Source organism: Carcharhinus amblyrhynchos, unplaced genomic scaffold, assembly GCF_965287045.1.
Source record: "Carcharhinus amblyrhynchos unplaced genomic scaffold, sCarAmb.v2.hapA scaffold_39, whole genome shotgun sequence".
NCBI classification, from domain to species: domain Eukaryota; kingdom Metazoa; phylum Chordata; class Chondrichthyes; order Carcharhiniformes; family Carcharhinidae; genus Carcharhinus; species Carcharhinus amblyrhynchos.
Window position 1 is genome coordinate 9,333,610 of NW_027649780.1, and position 11,108 is coordinate 9,344,717.

Sequence of the window (11,108 nt, forward strand, 5' to 3'; positions counted from 1 at the left end):
CTTTGAAATTTACAAAATACCGAAAGGTCTGGATGGAGTGGGCGTGGGGAAGATGTTTCCATTAGTAAGGGAGGCAGGGATCCGAGCGCACCGCCTCAGAGTAAAGGGACGTGTATTAGAATCGAGATACAGAGGAATTTCTTCAGGGCGATGGTGGTGAATCTATGGAATTCCTTTCCACAGAAAGCTGTGGAGGACAGATCATTGGGTATATTTAAGACAGAGGTAGTTAGGCTTCTGCTTGGGGAAGGGACCAAGGATTATGGGATCGAGCTACGAAATTGGGATAGAGAAACCCCACAGGAGCGACATTGAGGCACTCACATTGCAGCCTCACGGCGCCAGGGACCCGGGTTCGATTTCAGCCTCGGGTGATTGTCTGTGTGGAGTCTGCACGTTCTCCCCGTGTCTGTGTGGGTTTCCTCCGGATGTTCCTGTTTCCTCCCACAGTCCAAAGATACGCGGGTAAGATTGATAGTCCATGACAAATTGACCCTTGCGTTAGGGAGTTAGCATGGTAAATATGTGGCGTTACAGGAATAGGCTTGGGTGGGATTGAATCATAGAATACCATCCCTACAGTGCAGGAGGAGGCCATTTGGCCCACCGAGCCTGCACCGACAATAATCCCACCCAGGTCCTGTGCTAGCCCCGTAACCCCATACTTTTACCTTCTAATCCCCCTGACATTAAGGAGCAATTTAGCGTGGCTAATCAACCTAATCAACATCCTTGGAGTGTTCGGTTCAGGATTGTGGCCGGTTCAGGCTCGATGGGCCGAATAGCCTCCTTGTGCACTGTAGGGATTCTATGATTCTGTAGGGATTTTAAACATTTCGGCCATGATTGAATGGTGGAATAGGCACGAATGGGCCGAATGGCTTAGTTCTGCTGCTATCTCTTATGGCCTTGCCAGTGAAGCTGATTCTTCCCTCTCACCACACACTGTACCCACTCAGTCATAAGAACATAAGAAATAGGAGCAGGAGTAGGCCATCTAGCCCTTCGAGCCTGCCCCCGCCATTCAATAAGATCATAGCTGATCTGAAGTGGCTCAGTTCCACCTGAGCCTCAGAGTCACTGAGTCTCAGATATGTAATAGTGAAGGTCAAAGAGCTTCAGCCCATCACTGAAACTCATTGAAATCTTATCTCAATCTATGACGGGTAGATTGCAAATTGTTGATTGGACGGGAAGTTTGAGATCAGAAAGTGACTGTAAAAACAGATTCTGTTCCGGCAGTGCTTGGAGTTTTAAAGGTAGTCACAGCCCCGGGCTCTGCAGCCGCCATGGAGTTCCTCACTGTCTGCATTGTGTTCGGGCTGTTTCTTATCAGTAAGGATGACTCCAATCTAGTTAAATGTTATCGCGATCTGAACCTTTAGCTCTGCTTCTCCCCAGTGGTGGTTCTTGACCCTGCTGTGTATTTCCACCATCATTTGTTTTTATTTCATAACTCCAGTTATGTCGCGGTGAATATAAAGTGTTAATATTATTTCAGCAGCACGTCCAACACTTAGATTTTTTCTTCTTTTTGAACACATGTTACAGATCCGAGTGATGGAGATTCTGTTTCTCAGCCGCAGTCTTCAGAAGGGAGAGAAGGTGAAACGGTGACTATCCGATGTACCTACAACACTACAGCAAGCGACTACATCTTATATTGGTACAGAAAGCAGCCACAGAAAGGCTTGCAGTTCATTATATGGAAAAAATCCTGGAATACAGAACAAGCAGACAGAGGGGAAGGTTTTGGATCCCGTTTCTTTGCTGATCTCCAGACCTCGGCTAAATTGACCACTTTAACCATCTGGAGGCTGCAGCTGAGTGACGCTGGCCGCTATTACTGCGCTTTCAGACTCACAGTGATAGAAATCAGTCTCATAACAGTACAAAAACTGCTTTGCAGCTATCATTGGGTGCTCCAGGCTGTTGAGGTTTGTGTGGAGAATCGCAGAAAGTAACAGTCAGATTGAGCAGCGGCGCTGACAGCCGCTCAGACACACACTCAGAGGAAACCACATTAACCTCGGATCAAACTGTCACCCAATTCAATCCAGGATCGGCTGAGACAACACACAGCACAATCCCATCAGACTGAAAGGTTGGTCAGCGAAAGAGAGAGAGAGAGAGAGAGAGAGAGCAGCTACCAGTTAAAGAGTTCATGTTTCGTTTCCAATTGTTATTTTCTTCAATCCAGGCTTGTCTGGGAAGATCAGTTTCACCAAATAAAGGTTCCTCAGACTTAAAAGTGTTTCAAAGCTGCCTGACAGCAGCCCATGGATTCCGGAGCTGTGAGATTTATCCCGGGAATGGGACGATAGAAAAGGGGGCGGGCGGTAGGGGATATCTCCGGCTGACACAGAGAGTTATGAAGATGAGGTTGAGGGAGCGAACACAAGATAGAACAGGTGAGGAGAAATGTATGTCTAAAAACAGTTCAATCTGAGAACCGAGAAATAAGCAGCGATCAAAATAATGCAGCAGGTCAAAGAATGTGACTGTAAGGTAGGCCTGAGCAAGATACAAGTGTAAACTGGTGATAACTTGAAAGGTATGTTTTCCTATCCCTGTGCATACTTCCTGTTAAAGACCTGAACAATGTTCCTATGCAGGTGAGCGTGGCCCAGTCTGTGCATCAGCTCAATGGCTTCCTGTATTCAATGCTGCAACATCTGAGATTTTTAGCCATGGAACTGTTTTAGGAATCCTTCAGTGGATCAGCCCTGTCACTATCTGGACCCTCTGCTTGGTATCTAAGAAATTTCAAAGGCTGAATGAGACCTCAGCAGAGCATCGGCTCAGTGCTCGCTAACTCTCCATGTTTAAACGTTTGATCAACTGTGCTATGCAGGCAAGTATATTCTTACTCCCGAAGTTGTACACTTCCTATATCACCCAATACACCTATACACTTTGAGAGAGCTATAAAGGTCATTGACATAGGCAAGAGTGAGATTGAGCGGAATGATACGGAGCCAATCCAACTGAGGGACAAAGATGAACGCGGCCTGAGAGCAGTGAATGATACAGAGACACACCAAGGAAGGACATTGCCACAGATGAGTATTTATAAATACTCATAAGAGGAGGCTGTGATGCAGTGTTATTTTAAATGGGCGAATCCCTCTTTTGAAACAGTGATACCTAGTTATAGATTCACGCAGAAGAGGAACTACCCTCTTCACATCCACATTGTCAAGATCCCTTTGTATTTTATACATTTCAATCAAGTAGCCTACTCTTACTCTGAATTCCAGTGGATATAAACCTTGTCTCTCTTACCAATCCTCATGAAATAATCCGGCCTTAAAAACAAAGCCTGAATGCCAGAAATTTACACGGATACACAGAATGGAAGACTAAAACTTAATGAAACTCAAGGATACACACACACACACTGAGAACTGCTCACTGTTACCAAGGAACCCGATATATAGGGAATTTGGGGATCTGAAGGGAATGAGGCGAAAAAAATAGGAAATAACATTAAATAAAGAAGTAACAATGAACAGACAAGAAAACAGGGGAAAAAGAAAACAGTTAATGGCAAAACAAGAAAAGTCATGAAATAGTAAAATTTAGATAACTGAATGACAAGAAATGTTGCACAATGTACCTGCACAGATGAGCGAGCTTCCTCTTGATGCATAAACTAAGTGTCTGCCTGTACTCAATGATGAAATAAATCTGAGCAGTTTCTCATGTACTGTTGAATTATCTCATGCCTCTATCTATGTCATGGCATGCCATTCCTCATTTAGTACAGCACTGTTTCACAGTCCAGGGCAATCGATTAGAAAACTCTGTTCATCTACCCACTATTCATATCCATCTGTGATAAACACTCACCAACATAGGATGGAACAATTACCTGACACGCTTGCATAGATATCTCCAGCGTAGACTCCAGTCGCTTTTGAGCTCCCGAGCAGCAGCTGTATCTGTCTTGCTTTCTGACACAGCCTGTTCAAGGAAAGTAAAGGGAGAAAAGCTGCAATGAAAATTGCGGAGATCAGTTGCTTAGTGTCCAGAACTTAACAGTGGCTATCCTTTGAAAATTACATTACAAAAATAAACTAATGGCCAAAGAAGGAGGAAGTGGAATATTGAAAAAAAGGAATCCCGGATAAATAAAACCATGTAATTCTGTTTTCCTGTCTACGTTCCCCGCGACTGCAGCTTCAATCAGTGGATTACTGCATATCTCTGGGACACAAAATTCAACTCGGTTGAAGCCTCCCAGTACACCGAACACAAGCTCAGCAAAACGTACATAGATTATATCTCTCTCACCGAACCACCGAGCAGCATTTACCCGATACCTGAGTGAGCCACAATCAATCTTCACACCAAGTTTCCAAAACTTTTCAGTGTTAAATTCTTCCATTTGCGTGAAACGCTGAGTGCTGTGAATCTGGAAATGAGCATCTGTTTTACCCAGAGACTTGTTTCCCACGGTTAGCCCTCAGGTTTGCAATTCAATTTATGTTGGGTATTGAAGCGAATTTCAAAATGAAGAGAAAAGAAGGTAAATATTAAATCTTGGAACAGATCCTGAGGGAAATGGATCACAATATTTGGAAGGAGTTGCAGCTGGGAATGGTGTTATTGATGACTGAGTGGAAAATATTGGATCCTTGGGCTTCTGGTTGTCAGTTCCCTTCCGTCCCATTGAATTCCTCCCTGCGATAAGACACATGGATTCATTTTACCTGCACATTCAGAGGAGAAAGGGAATGACCAACACACTACAGCAACGTTACAGGATCAACGTAACCAAAGAGACTGGTACAGAATTGTACACTGTGCTGTCATGCTGCAGTTCTGGAACAAAGTTTTGCAGAAATGGAATTGTGGTCATTGACATCCTTGTTTAGAATATCTGCAGCAGCTACTGTCTCAGTCTCTGTGGCGCAATGGGTCAGCGCGTTCGGCTGTTAACTGAAAGGTTGGTGGTTCGAGCCCACCCAGGGACGGAGCTTTCACTATTTTCTCACCATCACCATTCATAAGCGAACCGTTGCGGGTTGGCAATGGGTTCCGTGGGCATCAATAAAAAAAAAGCTCTCAAGTGTTACCGGCTACACTGTTATCTATTGTCACCAACATTATTTAATGACTATTGACTACCGACATCTTACATATAACATTGTATACATGCTCCCATTATACCATTAAACTTAACAATTAGAATCCAGACATGAATTTGTGACCGAGCATTTGTTCCAATTCCATATCCCTGCTTCCATTCATTGTTCGATAGATCATAAATCTGTATAACCCAAACTGAAATGTGTTCAATGATGGAGCATCTACAACCCTCTGGCGCAGAGAATTTCAAAGATTCACTACCCTTTAAGTGAAGCAATTTCACCGCATCGCTGTCCTGAATTATCAGCGCCTTATCCTGAGATTGTGCCCCGTGTTTTATATTCCTGGATCAGGGAAAATAATGTCTCAGCCTCCACCCTATCAAACTCATAGAATCATAGAACCCCTTCAGTTTTTCAATGTTAACTATTCCTTCTCATTAAAGCTGTTGAGAATTTCCAGAACTTTCTGTTTTTGATTCAGATTCCAGCATCCTCAGATTTTGTTTTTATTCTGTCTAAAATACGGGGATCCAAACTGCACACACTATTCCAAATGTGGTCTCAACAAAACCCTGAATGACTGTAGCAAAACTTCAAACACTTCAAAACTTAACTCCGTGCTCAAGACTGGAAGGAGAGTTTGAGAGTGGATAATTCGCACTGTGGACTTTCCTGTAATCAGTAACTGGATCAGGAAGATGAGGTATCTCTGTCTCTTTGTACTGTCATCTCTAAACTTCATCTCCTCTCAATGCCGTGTGTCATATATTCGCTTTCCCTGCTTTCCAGGCAAAGCTCGTGTTCACCAACTGTCTGTGCTTCTATGAAGCAGCTAATTGGCTCTGGAAGCTGGACAGCCAGAGGGAGTTGGATGAGAGACAGCGACAGAAGCAGGAAGAGAAGCGACATTATAGCATTTCGTAAATGATTGTGCCAGTTGCTCTCCGTGATGAATGCCTGCCGTGTGTTACCTTGTAAGTTTCACAGAAGCCACAGTGATAAGTTTGGTGGGTTTTGAAAACTGAAAGTGCCACAGGAACGGTTTGCGGGACGATTTCACCTCACTGTCGATTTCATGTTCTAGCGAACAGGAAACGGTGTTTATATTGGCTGATACGGTGCCTTGTGTTCCATCTAAACATGACAGATGAAAGGAGAAGCTTGTTTTTGGTGAATCAAAAGTCTGAAGTAAAAGAATGGAAGGCAGATGGTTCATGGATAAATTAGTTCTTGTTTAAAGAGCTTGCATCAACTTCCCTGATGGTCTAGTGGTTAGGATTCGGCACTTTCATTGCCGTGGCTCTAGTATGATTCCTGGTCAGGTAATGTAGACTTATTTCTATGTAACGACACTGCGTTACTTCCTGGTCACCACGGGTCTTGTCCGAATCAGTGTTCGAGAGATTTCCTCTTTTGCGTCTGAATTGGAAATATCACCTGTAAAGAACAGGAAAGAACAGAGCGATAGGGTCCAAAGTACTGATGATAGAAATGGTGATGCAGGTTAGGATATGGTTTTTTAATGGGATAAATTTTATTTTTTCTACTGACATAAATATTTCGCAGATCTATGTTCAAATCTCGGGCTCAATGACAAGAAATACTATAATTGAATTAAACAGTAAAATCTCCGACCTCCAGTGAAGTGGAAGCAGTTTTTCACTCAGAAACTGGTGACTGTATTTAGCCTGTTTTCATATCATCTGTTCCACTGCTGAGGCCATAACAATTCTTCCGCTTGAAATCATTAATTCTATTAATCGTTTATCAGCTCTTAATCATGACTGGAACAATACTTTTGTACTCCTTATCTTAATAATTCTCAGTCTGTAAGTGAATTTAAATGAGAGGTGTTTAGTTACGGTTAGTTATTGGGATTTGCCTCAGCTGGCAGGTTTCAGTTTACACTATTGAATGATACTTCGCTTGTATTTTCAATGTTCGTGCCGAGTGGCCCCCAAATAAAGAGCAGCCAATTCTTCCCTCGTACAGCGAATCTAAGAATCAGCAGGAATCTGCCTTTGATGTGAGCGGTTTTGAATGGTGTTTATGTGGATTGTTGTCGGGGTTTGTGTTCACGGGAATACATTCACGTGTCAATGTCAGACCCGCTGTTATAACCGGCATCCAGCAGACAGCAGCTGTGACCCAGAAACCTGCGGCAGTTTTTGTACGAGGATTTCATTCATTTTCATCACTGTGAGACTCTGTGCACAGTAATGGACCGCGGTGTCAGACAGCAGCAGCTCCGAGATGGTCAATCGGTACAACTTTTCTGATTTCTCGATTGTATCAGAAAACCGGGTCTGAGCGAAATCCGCCTTCAGTTCATTACCGCCGCCCTTATGCCTCCGGACCGCAAACTCGGGCTGTCTGCCTGGGTATTGACGGTACCAGAATAAATAATCTGCATCGTCGGTATAGGTGCAGCTTAAAGTGACACTTTCTCCCTCTGTCCGTGTGAGTGAGGATTCCTGCTGAGGAACAGAATCTCCATTGCTCAGATCTGGAAAACAGGGTAAAAGAAATAAAAAACATTCAGCTGAACTGAGGGTGACAACTCAAAGACGATGTAACATAAAAAAGGCATTAAATAATATCAAATTCGCCCCAACTGATCTACGTTCCCGTTCAGAATCCCCAGAAGAATCCGCCATCTCAATGTCCCTGTCCCTTTCCCCCTCAGCGGCTAATCTTTCCCCATCCCAACTGTGTCTTTATTCCTCTCTTCAAGTGTTCATTGTGTTAATGTGAGTCACCTTCGACAGAACTCCCTCGAAAGGAGATTCGTTGTAATTTCCAGTTGATCTTTTCGTTTCACTCAGATTTATGGGACATCGATTTGGAATCCTCCCCGAATGGAATCATCCTTTCCCCGTCCACGGTACTGAACCTCTTCATTATTATAAATACATCAATCAGGTTACTCTTTAATCTTCTGCCAGAAGATAAATTAATGTTTAGATGGAATTCTGATATATGCCATCTCCCAATTCTGGTATCAGGCTTGCTGTGTGTTTTGTCAACCAATATTCCTGTAAGGAAAAGCCAAGGGCAAAGACTCAAGTGCTCTAAGGCAGGCCCGATGTCTGATTAACTGGAGCGCCCTGCTTTTCAAATTTATTCCTCTAGAAGTTACACTCCTTTTTAAAGAGTTAAACTTACCGACAATGAATGTCACCCAGATCACAGTGAGGACCGAGCGCCGCATTGCTGCTGTTCCTGGATTCCAGGGACTCTTGTGTCTCCGAAAGCTCAGAATATCAAACAAGATAAGGCTGAGACCATTGGCTGAGGCTGGTCTGATGTCACTTCCTACAGGACGTATAGCAGGAAGAGCTGAACTCTGATTGGTCTGACGTCATTGACTTCAACGCAATTGTTGATTAGAGAGAACTGAGACATTGACCAGACACTCTGCTGTTCGGAGCGAGACGAGTAAACACAGCTAGGTTGATCCTAATTGAGCTAAGGGACATTTTTACCTTCAACTGACCTGGAAGAAATCGCTTTGAAGAAGGAAATGCAAGTGTTGAATGTGGATGAAGATGTTCCGAGTATTTGAGTCACTGTCATTAATCAGACTGAGTTTGAGACGGGTGTCAATTGGGAAGATGATCTAAGATTTTTCCTGCGATAGTGCCAGATCAAACAGAGCGGGGAAATACCACGAAAGTGAATAGGTGAAACTTCCAAATTTAGTGTATGTTAAAAAAGTTGGTTTATTAAATACACGTTAAAGGGTTGCATCCAATTGTTCAGTTGAAGTGAGCCTCACATCTAACTCCTCTGTTCGGAGCAGATGGGATCTATCTTGTGGATACATTCTCCAGACTCTCTCCTTTTCTGAGGGCTGAAAAATGTCTCCAAACGTACAAGACAAGTTCTCTGCTGATTTTCATAAAAGAAACAAAACGGTCCCTTGAAATATCACGGAGATGTTTTCTCTGATACTGTATTTCTGAGCTACACAGCCAGCAAAGAAGTAACAGATTCAGGACAAAAATCCCACACTGGGTGTTCCAAACAGCATTCGCATTGCTAAACAAAATCAAAAGTTCCGCCTCGAAAGTCTGAGTCACCAGCAGCCTCAAAACTAAAACAACGTCAAGAACATTTGCGGAATGGTACTAGTTAACTCCAGAGTACAGTTATATAAGAGCAACTTTCATAAATCTATTTCATTACTTCATTGTACTTTTTTCCTTTCAATGTGTTTTCCGTGACTCTAACATAAAACAACCCTCTCTCCATATCCCCTCCCAGTTTTCTGGATCCTTTGACCGCGGCCTGCTCACACGGTTTAATTAAACAAAATGTGTTGCCGAATCAGAGAAAATGTATACACATTGTATAGATTTCGCAAAGTGGTGACTGTGATCTTTAAACCAACCCCAAGTAGACTTTGTGCCCACTGAGCTTCAGAATGTTTCCAAAAGGTTGACGCGGTTCCTGTCAGAACTAATAATCCAAATTTTTCTCATTTAATCTGCAGACCAGGATTATATTCCCCAACCACCTCTTCCTCCTCCCCCAGCCTCTAAAAGTGTCGCCATACCCCTGTGAAGGCACTGACTGTAGCGGGGCTCAGACCCTTTTCTTCCAAGTCAGCCCGAGATTACCCCCTACTGGTCACAAAGAACCAGAGACACATACGGAAGTGGGGCGAAAACATCCTGAGGGCAGAGAACAGATTACTAATGGCAGGGATTAGAACGGGTACCTTCAAATGTGACTCTGAGCTGATTTGTTTGTCGGATTGAAATCGACAGTTTGTTTGTGTAGCTGCTCCTGGGAACAGTTTCATTCGAAGTTGCTTTGGTTTTCTTTCTCTGCGCATTGTGGCTGCATCGACCGCGATTTTACACAAGCGACAACAGATAGCAGCTGCATTCTGCAGTAAAAAGGACAGTTTTTGTACAGGGCTGAGCTTGTTTTCTGTCACTGTGAGTCTGATAGCGCAGTAATACACGGCGGCGTCAGCCAGCTTCAGACCCCGGACAGTCAAACTAGTGAATTTCTTCTCAGTCTGGAGCCCAACAGAGAAACGGCTTTTGGCAAAATCGGCTTTATCTTCACCGCCTCCCGAGTGTTTCCACAATATAAACTCAGGCTGTGAGTCTGGGTGCTGCCGGTACCAGTATAGAGAGTAGGAGCTCCTTTTAGTATCATATTTACAATTTAAAGTCACCGCTTCTCCTTCTGTCCCAACATCTGAGGAAGGCGACTGAGTGACAGAATCTCCATAAATCAGATCTGAAAAATAAATATAAAAAAATCTGACCGGCGACTGTTGAAAATTTTGTTTTACACCATGTTTCAAAAATGTAAAAAACAAAGTTGAAATGTGTGTGGTCCACATTAACCTGTCAGAAATATTGCCCACACAACCCAGATGCTGAGCAGCCGCATTGTCTCTGTCTGCTCTGTAGAAGAGGAGTTGGGGATTTTGAAGACATGTTCTAAACCCCGCCCTCAGTAATCTGCTGTGAGTCTCAGGATGTTTTCACTTCACTTCCTGATGTTCCCAGTGACATTGAGAATAGGCAGGCTGGTGAGCTGGCTGCCAGTGGCTGGCTGCCAATGATTGGAAACACTCAGAGCCGGGGAACAGTCAGTGCTTTATGGAAGGAATATTTCCGTTTTACACAGCAGATGGTGACAGTTAAACCCGATTCTGATTATTGTGACCGTCAAACTCAGGCTTGCTCCAGGATTTGGTTCATTCAGGATCAGTCCGTTTAAGCCTTACCATCGGGGGAGTGGCTCAGTCATGACTGCGAGATTCCCCTCATGCAACACTGAGGCAATTATTGAACACTTATTGCATTTTCTGTCGGAGTTGTTGATTGACTCACCACATTGCCAGCGTCCCTGCCGTTCGAAGAGAAACTCCCAATTTAAGGGTAAAGCGAGCATTTGTTGGTGAAGGAAGGGGCGGTTCTACCGCCGTTCAGCGGGTCTGATAATCAGTTATGGAATCCTTCCCAACATAGTTCAAAGGAAGGGACA

At 43.7% G+C, this 11,108-nt stretch overlaps 1 non-coding gene across 1 annotated transcript; it reads left to right on the forward strand.

Annotated features, from left to right (window-relative positions):
- Positions 1 to 4,905: 4,905 nt before the first annotated feature.
- Positions 4,906 to 4,979, forward strand: trnan-guu (transfer RNA asparagine (anticodon GUU)). The gene has a single exon. It is a non-coding gene; the product is annotated as a tRNA-Asn (tRNA).
- Positions 4,980 to 11,108: the final 6,129 nt, after the last annotated feature.